Source organism: Hyla sarda, unplaced genomic scaffold, assembly GCF_029499605.1.
Source record: "Hyla sarda isolate aHylSar1 unplaced genomic scaffold, aHylSar1.hap1 scaffold_186, whole genome shotgun sequence".
Taxonomy (NCBI): Eukaryota; Metazoa; Chordata; class Amphibia; order Anura; family Hylidae; genus Hyla; species Hyla sarda.
Window position 1 is genome coordinate 182,159 of NW_026608510.1, and position 15,004 is coordinate 197,162.

Here is a 15,004-nt window from a genome sequence, read left to right on the forward strand (position 1 = left end):
TGAGATTTTATATTTCTTCATAAGCATTAATCTTATTTTGTCAATTAGGAACATTCAGCACCCACCCGCTATCAAGGCAGCTGCCTATCATGTCATGCCCTACCTGCACAGGTGTGCTGGCTACTCAAATGATCCAATTAAGGAGGCCATTTAGTCAGCAGCAGCAGAAGTCCTGTGCCTGGACGCTCCAACAGCGGCCAGACACAAGCAGAAGCAGAAGAAGCAGCAGCAGCACCACCTTTTGTTTTTTGGCTGCAGCAGCAGCAAGGCCCACAGGGCTGGCTAGCTGGCTAGCCAGCAAGCAGGTAGCAATGAAAGTAGGAATCTTTCTTTTTAACCCTGTAAGGGGGTGGTGCACTGTACCCGAAGATACTGCCATATCGGGTCAATGCATAGGGCGACGGAAGCAAGCTTCGAAATCGGCCCCCGTTCTCAAAAATCCATTTAATATATGGTCCCCAGATAGGGGACGTATCAGATATTAAACTGATAAGAACAGATACTACACTTGATCTTAGCCAAAAGGCCGAGAAGCGATAACCGTGAAAGGGGCGGGCCCAACAAGGTGCCCTTCATGGGCACTATCACTGCTTGCTGTCAGGGAGGCTGCCAGACAATTTTCCATGCACACTCTGGGCTGGGGGGCAGTCAACCACCAGTACACACAGCAGAACCTAAACCCATACCATTATTGCTAAGCAGCAAGACAGGGGCCCATTGCACTCCCACGGGGCCTTTTTAAATGCAATCCATAACCCGGATTTGCCAGGAACCCTTCTTACTCCTCCTACTTGCATGTGACACTGGGCTTAGGATCTGCATAGGAAACACACACACAAGCACACACCTACCTTTGTTGCCTGCAGATGCCTCCTTGGCTGTCCCCAAACGGTATCAAACCAACACCCACGGGAAGCTGTAAGCATAGAGGACATGCCTGCACCCCATTGGACTTACCTGTGTGGGTTAAACCCGGGTTATTTGACAACCTATGGCGGTGATGGTTCTGCTCAGGCAGAGCAGTGCTGATGCTCCTCATAAAGCTGTCGCTGCTGTGAAGGTTCTAGGTGACATCACAAATCCCTATGGTTACATACACAACAAAGCTGGGTTGTTGTTGTTTACACTCTGCAAGGCCTGTGGAAGTGAGTGACATCATAGCACTGTAGTTCTGAGGGTTCTAGATGGATGCAACAATCTCCTGTTGCTTCTATGAAGGCCATAATAGACGACATCACCAAACAGCTCCATAGTCACATACACAGCAAAGGAGAGATGTTGTTTACACCTAGTGATGTCAGTGGTATTGAGTGACATCACAGCACAGTGCTAAGGCTCCTGGGCCTGGACACAGCAGCGGCTGCAATATCTCAACGGAGAATACGTTTATATATATGTGTGTGTGTGCGCGTATATATATATATATATATATATATATATATATATATATATATATTTCTCCGCCGAAATCACTTTTAAACCCATTTCCACCTTTTTTTCCCTTCTCTTCCTCTTACTTTTTTTTCACGTTTTTTTACGTTTTTCTCCTTTTCGCCTCTTTTCTGGGCGTATTATTCTTCTTTTTCTTCTTTTTTTTCGTCTAATGCATACCCCATCAGTGCAGCAATGCTTATTCAATACCGCCAGCAGATGGAGACACTGGGGGATAATTTTCTAAGGATTTATACTGATTTTTCCTGTCTGAATTTGTCGCACAGAAAGTTGCAGGCCAAATATGTGTGACATTTCTGCGACTTTAGCTTCTAGAGCATTTTTACAACATTATACATAGGTGCTGAATACATAAAAAGCGACTGTTCAGCGACAGACAAGTCGCATCGGCTGAAAGTAGGCCAGAATGTCAGTCCATGTTGGAGCAGGTTTAGATACAGTCTAAAGTATAGATCTCAAAGTCTGTGCACAGAATTTAGCAAGGGCCTCGCACCTTCTGATGCATCAGGTAGGTGCACAATAGCATAGCCTAACCCTCTGTACTTTGGTCTATATTGATGCGGGACATAGACAGCCAGCTGATGACCAATCCATTAGTGCAATGGATGGCTGGAAGCATTTGTCTTTGCCTTTGCAATACCACAGAAGCAATGCATGGTCAATGTACAGCAATGACACACCTGTGTGAACAGCCAGGAGACCCCCCCCCCCCCATGTTATGTTACATAGTTACATAGTTAGTACGGTCGAAAAAAGACATATGTCCATCAAGTTCAACCAGGGAATTAAGGGGTAGGGGTGTGGCGCGATATTGGGGAAGGGATGAGATTTTATATTTCTTCATAAGCATTAATCTTATTTTGTCAATTAGGAACATTCAGCACCCACCCGCTATCAAGGCAGCTGCCTATCATGTCATGCCCTACCTGCACAGGTGTGCTGGCTACTCAAATGATCCAATTAAGGAGGCCATTTAGTCAGCAGCAGCAGAAGTCCTGTGCCTGGACGCTCCAACAGCGGCCAGACACAAGCAGAAGCAGAAGCAGCAGCAGCACCACCTTTTGTTTTTTGGCTGCAGCAGCAGCAAGGCCCACAGGGCTGGCTAGCTGGCTAGCCAGCAAGCAGGTAGCAATGAAAGTAGGAATCTTTCTTTTTAACCCTGTAAGGGGGTGGTGCACTGTACCCGAAGATACTGCCATATCGGGTCAATGCATAGGGCGACGGAAGCAAGCTTCGAAATCGGCCCCCGTTCTCAAAAATCCATTTAATATATGGTCCCCAGATAGGGGACGTATCAGATATTAAACTGATAAGAACAGATACTACACTTGATCTTAGCCAAAAGGCCGAGAAGCGATAACCGTGAAAGGGGCGGGCCCAACAAGGTGCCCTTCATGGGCACTATCACTGCTTGCTGTCAGGGAGGCTGCCAGACAATTTTCCATGCACACTCTGGGCTGGGGGGCAGTCAACCACCAGTACACACAGCAGAACCTAAACCCATACCATTATTGCTAAGCAGCAAGACAGGGGCCCATTGCACTCCCACGGGGCCTTTTTAAATGCAATCCATAACCCGGATTTGCCAGGAACCCTTCTTACTCCTCCTACTTGCATGTGACACTGGGCTTAGGATCTGCATAGGAAACACACACACAAGCACACACCTACCTTTGTTGCCTGCAGATGCCTCCTTGGCTGTCCCCAAACGGTATCAAACCAACACCCACGGGAAGCTGTAAGCATAGAGGACATGCCTGCACCCCATTGGACTTACCTGTGTGGGTTAAACCCGGGTTATTTGACAACCTATGGCGGTGATGGTTCTGCTCAGGCAGAGCAGTGCTGATGCTCCTCATAAAGCTGTCGCTGCTGTGAAGGTTCTAGGTGACATCACAAATCCCTATGGTTACATACACAACAAAGCTGGGTTGTTGTTGTTTACACTCTGCAAGGCCTGTGGAAGTGAGTGACATCATAGCACTGTAGTTCTGAGGGTTCTAGATGGATGCAACAATCTCCTGTTGCTTCTATGAAGGCCATAATAGACGACATCACCAAACAGCTCCATAGTCACATACACAGCAAAGGAGAGATGTTGTTTACACCTAGTGATGTCAGTGGTATTGAGTGACATCACAGCACAGTGCTAAGGCTCCTGGGCCTGGACACAGCAGCGGCTGCAATATCTCAACGGAGAATACGTTTATATATATGTGTGTGTGTGCGCATATATATATATATATATATATATATATATATATATATATATTTCTCCGCCGAAATCACTTTTAAACCCATTTCCACCTTTTTTTCCCTTCTCTTCCTCTTACTTTTTTTTCACGTTTTTTTACGTTTTTCTCCTTTTCGCCTCTTTTCTGGGCGTATTATTCTTCTTTTTCTTCTTTTTTTTTCGTCTAATGCATACCCCATCAGTGCAGCAATGCTTATTCAATACCGCCAGCAGATGGAGACACTGGGGGATAATTTTCTAAGGATTTATACTGATTTTTCCTGTCTGAATTTGTCGCACAGAAAGTTGCAGGCCAAATATGTGTGACATTTCTGCGACTTTAGCTTCTAGAGCATTTTTACAACATTATACATAGGTGCTGAATACATAAAAAGCGACTGTTCAGCGACAGACAAGTCGCATCGGCTGAAAGTAGGCCAGAATGTCAGTCCATGTTGGAGCAGGTTTAGATACAGTCTAAAGTATAGATCTCAAAGTCTGTGCACAGAATTTAGCAAGGGCCTCGCACCTTCTGATGCATCAGGTAGGTGCACAATAGCATAGCCTAACCCTCTGTACTTTGGTCTATATTGATGCGGGACATAGACAGCCAGCTGATGACCAATCCATTAGTGCAATGGATGGCTGGAAGCATTTGTCTTTGCCTTTGCAATACCACAGAAGCAATGCATGGTCAATGTACAGCAATGACACACCTGTGTGAACAGCCAGGAGACCCCCCCCCCCCCCCCCCCCATGTTATGTTACATAGTTACATAGTTAGTACGGTCGAAAAAAGACATATGTCCATCAAGTTCAACCAGGGAATTAAGGGGTAGGGGTGTGGCGCGATATTGGGGAAGGGATGAGATTTTATATTTCTTCATAAGCATTAATCTTATTTTGTCAATTAGGAACATTCAGCACCCACCCGCTATCAAGGCAGCTGCCTATCATGTCATGCCCTACCTGCACAGGTGTGCTGGCTACTCAAATGATCCAATTAAGGAGGCCATTTAGTCAGCAGCAGCAGAAGTCCTGTGCCTGGACGCTCCAACAGCGGCCAGACACAAGCAGAAGCAGAAGCAGCAGAAGCAGCAGCAGCACCACCTTTTGTTTTTTGGCTGCAGCAGCAGCAAGGCCCACAGGGCTGGCTAGCTGGCTAGCCAGCAAGCAGGTAGCAATGAAAGTAGGAATCTTTCTTTTTAACCCTGTAAGGGGGTGGTGCACTGTACCCGAAGATACTGCCATATCGGGTCAATGCATAGGGCGACGGAAGCAAGCTTCGAAATCGGCCCCCGTTCTCAAAAATCCATTTAATATATGGTCCCCAGATAGGGGACGTATCAGATATTAAACTGATAAGAACAGATACTACACTTGATCTTAGCCAAAAGGCCGAGAAGCGATAACCGTGAAAGGGGCGGGCCCAACAAGGTGCCCTTCATGGGCACTATCACTGCTTGCTGTCAGGGAGGCTGCCAGACAATTTTCCATGCACACTCTGGGCTGGGGGGCAGTCAACCACCAGTACACACAGCAGAACCTAAACCCATACCATTATTGCTAAGCAGCAAGACAGGGGCCCATTGCACTCCCACGGGGCCTTTTTAAATGCAATCCATAACCCGGATTTGCCAGGAACCCTTCTTACTCCTCCTACTTGCATGTGACACTGGGCTTAGGATCTGCATAGGAAACACACACACAAGCACACACCTACCTTTGTTGCCTGCAGATGCCTCCTTGGCTGTCCCCAAACGGTATCAAACCAACACCCACGGGAAGCTGTAAGCATAGAGGACATGCCTGCACCCCATTGGACTTACCTGTGTGGGTTAAACCCGGGTTATTTGACAACCTATGGCGGTGATGGTTCTGCTCAGGCAGAGCAGTGCTGATGCTCCTCATAAAGCTGTCGCTGCTGTGAAGGTTCTAGGTGACATCACAAATCCCTATGGTTACATACACAACAAAGCTGGGTTGTTGTTGTTTACACTCTGCAAGGCCTGTGGAAGTGAGTGACATCATAGCACTGTAGTTCTGAGGGTTCTAGATGGATGCAACAATCTCCTGTTGCTTCTATGAAGGCCATAATAGACGACATCACCAAACAGCTCCATAGTCACATACACAGCAAAGGAGAGATGTTGTTTACACCTAGTGATGTCAGTGGTATTGAGTGACATCACAGCACAGTGCTAAGGCTCCTGGGCCTGGACACAGCAGCGGCTGCAATATCTCAACGGAGAATACGTTTATATATATGTGTGTGTGTGCGCGTATATATATATATATATATATATATATATATTTCTCCGCCGAAATCACTTTTAAACCCATTTCCACCTTTTTTTCCCTTCTCTTCCTCTTACTTTTTTTTCACGTTTTTTTACGTTTTTCTCCTTTTTGCCTCTTTTCTGGGCGTATTATTCTTCTTTTTCTTCTTTTTTTTCGTCTAATGCATACCCCATCAGTGCAGCAATGCTTATTCAATACCGCCAGCAGATGGAGACACTGGGGGATAATTTTCTAAGGATTTATACTGATTTTTCCTGTCTGAATTTGTCGCACAGAAAGTTGCAGGCCAAATATGTGTGACATTTCTGCGACTTTAGCTTCTAGAGCATTTTTACAACATTATAAATAGGTGCTGAATACATAAAAAGCGACTGTTCAGCGACAGACAAGTCGCATCGGCTGAAAGTAGGCCAGAATGTCAGTCCATGTTGGAGCAGGTTTAGATACAGTCTAAAGTATAGATCTCAAAGTCTGTGCACAGAATTTAGCAAGGGCCTCGCACCTTCTGATGCATCAGGTAGGTGCACAATAGCATAGCCTAACCCTCTGTACTTTGGTCTATATTGATGCGGGACATAGACAGCCAGCTGATGACCAATCCATTAGTGCAATGGATGGCTGGAAGCATTTGTCTTTGCCTTTGCAATACCACAGAAGCAATGCATGGTCAATGTACAGCAATGACACACCTGTGTGAACAGCCAGGAGACCCCCCCCCCCCCCCATGTTATGTTACATAGTTACATAGTTAGTACGGTCGAAAAAAGACATATGTCCATCAAGTTCAACCAGGGAATTAAGGGGTAGGGGTGTGGCGCAATATTGGGGAAGGGATGAGATTTTATATTTCTTCATAAGCATTAATCTTATTTTGTCAATTAGGAACATTCAGCACCCACCCGCTATCAAGGCAGCTGCCTATCATGTCATGCCCTACCTGCACAGGTGTGCTGGCTACTCAAATGATCCAATTAAGGAGGCCATTTAGTCAGCAGCAGCAGAAGTCCTGTGCCTGGACGCTCCAACAGCGGCCAGACACAAGCAGAAGCAGAAGCAGCAGAAGCAGCAGCAGCACCACCTTTTGTTTTTTGGCTGCAGCAGCAGCAAGGCCCACAGGGCTGGCTAGCTGGCTAGCCAGCAAGCAGGTAGCATTGAAAGTAGGAATCTTTCTTTTTAACCCTGTAAGGGGGTGGTGCACTGTACCCGAAGATACTGCCATATCGGGTCAATGCATAGGGCGACGGAAGCAAGCTTCGAAATCGGCCCCCGTTCTCAAAAATCCATTTAATATATGGTCCCCAGATAGGGGACGTATCAGATATTAAACTGATAAGAACAGATACTACACTTGATCTTAGCCAAAAGGCCGAGAAGCGATAACCGTGAAAGGGGCGGGCCCAACAAGGTGCCCTTCATGGGCACTATCACTGCTTGCTGTCAGGGAGGCTGCCAGACAATTTTCCATGCACACTCTGGGCTGGGGGGCAGTCAACCACCAGTACACACAGCAGAACCTAAACCCATACCATTATTGCTAAGCAGCAAGACAGGGGCCCATTGCACTCCCACGGGGCCTTTTTAAATGCAATCCATAACCCGGATTTGCCAGGAACCCTTCTTACTCCTCCTACTTGCATGTGACACTGGGCTTAGGATCTGCATAGGAAACACACACACAAGCACACACCTACCTTTGTTGCCTGCAGATGCCTCCTTGGCTGTCCCCAAACGGTATCAAACCAACACCCACGGGAAGCTGTAAGCATAGAGGACATGCCTGCACCCCATTGGACTTACCTGTGTGGGTTAAACCCGGGTTATTTGACAACCTATGGCGGTGATGGTTCTGCTCAGGCAGAGCAGTGCTGATGCTCCTCATAAAGCTGTCGCTGCTGTGAAGGTTCTAGGTGACATCACAAATCCCTATGGTTACATACACAACAAAGCTGGGTTGTTGTTGTTTACACTCTGCAAGGCCTGTGGAAGTGAGTGACATCATAGCACTGTAGTTCTGAGGGTTCTAGATGGATGCAACAATCTCCTGTTGCTTCTATGAAGGCCATAATAGACGACATCACCAAACAGCTCCATAGTCACATACACAGCAAAGGAGAGATGTTGTTTACACCTAGTGATGTCAGTGGTATTGAGTGACATCACAGCACAGTGCTAAGGCTCCTGGGCCTGGACACAGCAGCGGCTGCAATATCTCAACGGAGAATACGTTTATATATATGTGTGTGTGTGCGCGTATATATATATATATATATATATATATATATATATATTTCTCCGCCGAAATCACTTTTAAACCCATTTCCACCTTTTTTTCCCTTCTCTTCCTCTTACTTTTTTTTCACGTTTTTTTACGTTTTTCTCCTTTTCGCCTCTTTTCTGGGCGTATTATTCTTCTTTTTCTTCTTTTTTTTCGTCTAATGCATACCCCATCAGTGCAGCAATGCTTATTCAATACCGCCAGCAGATGGAGACACTGGGGGATAATTTTCTAAGGATTTATACTGATTTTTCCTGTCTGAATTTGTCGCACAGAAAGTTGCAGGCCAAATATGTGTGACATTTCTGCGACTTTAGCTTCTAGAGCATTTTTACAACATTATACATAGGTGCTGAATACATAAAAAGCGACTGTTCAGCGACAGACAAGTCGCATCGGCTGAAAGTAGGCCAGAATGTCAGTCCATGTTGGAGCAGGTTTAGATACAGTCTAAAGTATAGATCTCAAAGTCTGTGCACAGAATTTAGCAAGGGCCTCGCACCTTCTGATGCATCAGGTAGGTGCACAATAGCATAGCCTAACCCTCTGTACTTTGGTCTATATTGATGCGGGACATAGACAGCCAGCTGATGACCAATCCATTAGTGCAATGGATGGCTGGAAGCATTTGTCTTTGCCTTTGCAATACCACAGAAGCAATGCATGGTCAATGTACAGCAATGACACACCTGTGTGAACAGCCAGGAGACCCCCCCCCCCCCCCCATGTTATGTTACATAGTTACATAGTTAGTACGGTCGAAAAAAGACATATGTCCATCAAGTTCAACCAGGGAATTAAGGGGTAGGGGTGTGGCGCGATATTGGGGAAGGGATGAGATTTTATATTTCTTCATAAGCATTAATCTTATTTTGTCAATTAGGAACATTCAGCACCCACCCGCTATCAAGGCAGCTGCCTATCGTGTCATGCCCTACCTGCACAGGTGTGCTGGCTACTCAAATGATCCAATTAAGGAGGCCATTTAGTCAGCAGCAGCAGAAGTCCTGTGCCTGGACGCTCCAACAGCGGCCAGACACAAGCAGAAGCAGAAGCAGCAGAAGCAGCAGCAGCACCACCTTTTGTTTTTTGGCTGCAGCAGCAGCAAGGCCCACAGGGCTGGCTAGCTGGCTAGCCAGCAAGCAGGTAGCAATGAAAGTAGGAATCTTTCTTTTTAACCCTGTAAGGGGGTGGTGCACTGTACCCGAAGATACTGCCATATCGGGTCAATGCATAGGGCGACGGAAGCAAGCTTCGAAATCGGCCCCCGTTCTCAAAAATCCATTTAATATATGGTCCCCAGATAGGGGACGTATCAGATATTAAACTGATAAGAACAGATACTACACTTGATCTTAGCCAAAAGGCCGAGAAGCGATAACCGTGAAAGGGGCGGGCCCAACAAGGTGCCCTTCATGGGCACTATCACTGCTTGCTGTCAGGGAGGCTGCCAGACAATTTTCCATGCACACTCTGGGCTGGGGGGCAGTCAACCACCAGTACACACAGCAGAACCTAAACCCATACCATTATTGCTAAGCAGCAAGACAGGGGCCCATTGCACTCCCACGGGGCCTTTTTAAATGCAATCCATAACCCGGATTTGCCAGGAACCCTTCTTACTCCTCCTACTTGCATGTGACACTGGGCTTAGGATCTGCATAGGAAACACACACACAAGCACACACCTACCTTTGTTGCCTGCAGATGCCTCCTTGGCTGTCCCCAAACGGTATCAAACCAACACCCACGGGAAGCTGTAAGCATAGAGGACATGCCTGCACCCCATTGGACTTACCTGTGTGGGTTAAACCCGGGTTATTTGACAACCTATGGCGGTGATGGTTCTGCTCAGGCAGAGCAGTGCTGATGCTCCTCATAAAGCTGTCGCTGCTGTGAAGGTTCTAGGTGACATCACAAATCCCTATGGTTACATACACAACAAAGCTGGGTTGTTGTTGTTTACACTCTGCAAGGCCTGTGGAAGTGAGTGACATCATAGCACTGTAGTTCTGAGGGTTCTAGATGGATGCAACAATCTCCTGTTGCTTCTATGAAGGCCATAATAGACGACATCACCAAACAGCTCCATAGTCACATACACAGCAAAGGAGAGATGTTGTTTACACCTAGTGATGTCAGTGGTATTGAGTGACATCACAGAACAGTGCTAAGGCTCCTGGGCCTGGACACAGCAGCGGCTGCAATATCTCAACGGAGAATACGTTTATATATATGTGTGTGTGTGCGCGTATATATATATATATATATATATATATATATATATATATATATATTTCTCCGCCGAAATCACTTTTAAACCCATTTCCACCTTTTTTTCCCTTCTCTTCCTCTTACTTTTTTTTCACGTTTTTTTACGTTTTTCTCCTTTTCGCCTCTTTTCTGGGCGTATTATTCTTCTTTTTCTTCTTTTTTTTCGTCTAATGCATACCCCATCAGTGCAGCAATGCTTATTCAATACCGCCAGCAGATGGAGACACTGGGGGATAATTTTCTAAGGATTTATACTGATTTTTCCTGTCTGAATTTGTCGCACAGAAAGTTGCAGGCCAAATATGTGTGACATTTCTGCGACTTTAGCTTCTAGAGCATTTTTACAACATTATACATAGGTGCTGAATACATAAAAAGCGACTGTTCAGCGACAGACAAGTCGCATCGGCTGAAAGTAGGCCAGAATGTCAGTCCATGTTGGAGCAGGTTTAGATACAGTCTAAAGTATAGATCTCAAAGTCTGTGCACAGAATTTAGCAAGGGCCTCGCACCTTCTGATGCATCAGGTAGGTGCACAATAGCATAGCCTAACCCTCTGTACTTTGGTCTATATTGATGCGGGACATAGACAGCCAGCTGATGACCAATCCATTAGTGCAATGGATGGCTGGAAGCATTTGTCTTTGCCTTTGCAATACCACAGAAGCAATGCATGGTCAATGTACAGCAATGACACACCTGTGTGAACAGCCAGGAGACCCCCCCCCCCCCCATGTTATGTTACATTGTTACATAGTTAGTACGGTCGAAAAAAGACATATGTCCATCAAGTTCAACCAGGGAATTAAGGGGTAGGGGTGTGGCGCGATATTGGGGAAGGGATGAGATTTTATATTTCTTCATAAGCATTAATCTTATTTTGTCAATTAGGAACATTCAGCACCCACCCGCTATCAAGGCAGCTGCCTATCATGTCATGCCCTACCTGCACAGGTGTGCTGGCTACTCAAATGATCCAATTAAGGAGGCCATTTAGTCAGCAGCAGCAGAAGTCCTGTGCCTGGACGCTCCAACAGCGGCCAGACACAAGCAGAAGCAGAAGCAGCAGAAGCAGCAGCAGCACCACCTTTTGTTTTTTGGCTGCAGCAGCAGCAAGGCCCACAGGGCTGGCTAGCTGGCTAGCCAGCAAGCAGGTAGCAATGAAAGTAGGAATCTTTCTTTTTAACCCTGTAAGGGGGTGGTGCACTGTACCCGAAGATACTGCCATATCGGGTCAATGCATAGGGCGACGGAAGCAAGCTTCGAAATCGGCCCCCGTTCTCAAAAATCCATTTAATATATGGTCCCCAGATAGGGGACGTATCAGATATTAAACTGATAAGAACAGATACTACACTTGATCTTAGCCAAAAGGCCGAGAAGCGATAACCGTGAAAGGGGCGGGCCCAACAAGGTGCCCTTCATGGGCACTATCACTGCTTGCTGTCAGGGAGGCTGCCAGACAATTTTCCATGCACACTCTGGGCTGGGGGGCAGTCAACCACCAGTACACACAGCAGAACCTAAACCCATACCATTATTGCTAAGCAGCAAGACAGGGGCCCATTGCACTCCCGCGGGGCCTTTTTAAATGCTATCCATAACCCGGATTTGCCAGGAACCCTTCTTACTCCTCCTACTTGCATGTGACACTGGGCTTAGGATCTGCATAGGAAACACACACACAAGCACACACCTACCTTTGTTGCCTGCAGATGCCTCCTTGGCTGTCCCCAAACGGTATCAAACCAACACCCACGGGAAGCTGTAAGCATAGAGGACATGCCTGCACCCTATTGGACTTACCTGTGTGGGTTAAACCCGGGTTATTTGACAACCTATGGCGGTGATGGTTCTGCTCAGGCAGAGCAGTGCTGATGCTCCTCATAAAGCTGTCGCTGCTGTGAAGGTTCTAGGTGACATCACAAATCCCTATGGTTACATACACAACAAAGCTGGGTTGTTGTTGTTTACACTCTGCAAGGCCTGTGGAAGTGAGTGACATCATAGCACTGTAGTTCTGAGGGTTCTAGATGGATGCAACAATCTCCTGTTGCTTCTATGAAGGCCATAATAGACGACATCACCAAACAGCTCCATAGTCACATACACAGCAAAGGAGAGATGTTGTTTACACCTAGTGATGTCAGTGGTATTGAGTGACATCACAGCACAGTGCTAAGGCTCCTGGGCCTGGACACAGCAGCGGCTGCAATATCTCAACGGAGAATACGTTTATATATATGTGTGTGTGTGCGCGTATATATATATATATATATATATATATATATATATATATATATATTTCTCCGCCGAAATCACTTTTAAACCCATTTCCACCTTTTTTTCCCTTCTCTTCCTCTTACTTTTTTTTCACGTTTTTTTACGTTTTTCTCCTTTTCGCCTCTTTTCTGGGCGTATTATTCTTCTTTTTCTTCTTTTTTTTCGTCTAATGCATACCCCATCAGTGCAGCAATGCTTATTCAATACCGCCAGCAGATGGAGACACTGGGGGATAATTTTCTAAGGATTTATACTGATTTTTCCTGTCTGAATTTGTCGCACAGAAAGTTGCAGGCCAAATATGTGTGACATTTCTGCGACTTTAGCTTCTAGAGCATTTTTACAACATTATACATAGGTGCTGAATACATAAAAAGCGACTGTTCAGCGACAGACAAGTCGCATCGGCTGAAAGTAGGCCAGAATGTCAGTCCATGTTGGAGCAGGTTTAGATACAGTCTAAAGTATAGATATCAAAGTCTGTGCACAGAATTTAGCAAGGGCCTCGCACCTTCTGATGCATCAGGTAGGTGCACAATAGCATAGCCTAACCCTCTGTACTTTGGTCTATATTGATGCGGGACATAGACAGCCAGCTGATGACCAATCCATTAGTGCAATGGATGGCTGGAAGCATTTGTCTTTGCCTTTGCAATACCACAGAAGCAATGCATGGTCAATGTACAGCAATGACACACCTGTGTGAACAGCCAGGAGACCCCCCCCCCCCCCCCCATGTTATGTTACATAGTTACATAGTTAGTACGGTCGAAAAAAGACATATGTCCATCAAGTTCAACCAGGGAATTAAGGGGTAGGGGTGTGGCGCGATATTGGGGAAGGGATGAGATTTTATATTTCTTCATAAGCATTAATCTTATTTTGTCAATTAGGAACATTCAGCACCCACCCGCTATCAAGGCAGCTGCCTATCATGTCATGCCCTACCTGCACAGGTGTGCTGGCTACTCAAATGATCCAATTAAGGAGGCCATTTAGTCAGCAGCAGCAGAAGTCCTGTGCCTGGACGCTCCAACAGCGGCCAGACACAAGCAGAAGCAGAAGCAGCAGAAGCAGCAGCAGCACCACCTTTTGTTTTTTGGCTGCAGCAGCAGCAAGGCCCACAGGGCTGGCTAGCTGGCTAGCCAGCAAGCAGGTAGCAATGAAAGTAGGAATCTTTCTTTTTAACCCTGTAAGGGGGTGGTGCACTGTACCCGAAGATACTGCCATATCGGGTCAATGCATAGGGCGACGGAAGCAAGCTTCGAAATCGGCCCCCGTTCTCAAAAATCCATTTAATATATGGTCCCCAGATAGGGGACGTATCAGATATTAAACTGATAAGAACAGATACTACACTTGATCTTAGCCAAAAGGCCGAGAAGCGATAACCGTGAAAGGGGCGGGCCCAACAAGGTGCCCTTCATGGGCACTATCACTGCTTGCTGTCAGGGAGGCTGCCAGACAATTTTCCATGCACACTCTGGGCTGGGGGGCAGTCAACCACCAGTACACACAGCAGAACCTAAACCCATACCATTATTGCTAAGCAGCAAGACAGGGGCCCATTGCACTCCCACGGGGCCTTTTTAAATGCAATCCATAACCCGGATTTGCCAGGAACCCTTCTTACTCCTCCTACTTGCATGTGACACTGGGCTTAGGATCTGCATAGGAAACACACACACAAGCACACACCTACCTTTGTTGCCTGCAGATGCCTCCTTGGCTGTCCCCAAACGGTATCAAACCAACACCCACGGGAAGCTGTAAGCATAGAGGACATGCCTGCACCCTATTGGACTTACCTGTGTGGGTTAAACCCGGGTTATTTGACAACCTATGGCGGTGATGGTTCTGCTCAGGCAGAGCAGTGCTGATGCTCCTCATAAAGCTGTCGCTGCTGTGAAGGTTCTAGGTGACATCACAAATCCCTATGGTTACATACACAACAAAGCTGGATTGTTGTTGTTTACACTCTGCAAGGCCTGTGGAAGTGAGTGACATCATAGCACTGTAGTTCTGAGGGTTCTAGATGGATGCAACAATCTCCTGTTGCTTCTATGAAGGCCATAATAGACGACATCACCAAACAGCTCCATAGTCACATACACAGCAAAGGAGAGATGTTGTTTACACCTAGTGATGTCAGTGGTATTGAGTGACATCTCAGCACAGTGCTAAGG

At 46.4% G+C, this 15,004-nt stretch overlaps 7 non-coding genes across 7 annotated transcripts; all 7 read right to left on the bottom strand.

Annotated features, from left to right (window-relative positions):
• Window positions 1–347: 347 nt before the first annotated feature.
• On the bottom strand, window positions 348–538 carry LOC130315080 (U2 spliceosomal RNA). The gene has a single exon (XR_008862666.1). It is a non-coding gene; the product is annotated as a U2 spliceosomal RNA (small nuclear RNA).
• A 2,081-nt stretch (window positions 539–2,619) lies between these two features.
• On the bottom strand, window positions 2,620–2,810 carry LOC130315081 (U2 spliceosomal RNA). Its single transcript, XR_008862667.1, has one exon. It is a non-coding gene; the product is annotated as a U2 spliceosomal RNA (small nuclear RNA).
• Window positions 2,811–4,904: 2,094 nt separating this feature from the next.
• LOC130315082 (U2 spliceosomal RNA) lies at window positions 4,905–5,095 on the bottom strand. Its single transcript, XR_008862668.1, has one exon. It is a non-coding gene; the product is annotated as a U2 spliceosomal RNA (small nuclear RNA).
• Window positions 5,096–7,173: 2,078 nt separating this feature from the next.
• Window positions 7,174–7,364, bottom strand: LOC130315084 (U2 spliceosomal RNA). Its single transcript, XR_008862669.1, has one exon. It is a non-coding gene; the product is annotated as a U2 spliceosomal RNA (small nuclear RNA).
• A 2,085-nt stretch (window positions 7,365–9,449) lies between these two features.
• LOC130315085 (U2 spliceosomal RNA) lies at window positions 9,450–9,640 on the bottom strand. The gene has a single exon (XR_008862670.1). It is a non-coding gene; the product is annotated as a U2 spliceosomal RNA (small nuclear RNA).
• A 2,091-nt stretch (window positions 9,641–11,731) lies between these two features.
• LOC130315086 (U2 spliceosomal RNA) lies at window positions 11,732–11,922 on the bottom strand. Its single transcript, XR_008862671.1, has one exon. It is a non-coding gene; the product is annotated as a U2 spliceosomal RNA (small nuclear RNA).
• Window positions 11,923–14,016: 2,094 nt separating this feature from the next.
• On the bottom strand, window positions 14,017–14,207 carry LOC130315087 (U2 spliceosomal RNA). The gene has a single exon (XR_008862672.1). It is a non-coding gene; the product is annotated as a U2 spliceosomal RNA (small nuclear RNA).
• Between the last annotated feature and the right edge of the window lie 797 nt (window positions 14,208–15,004).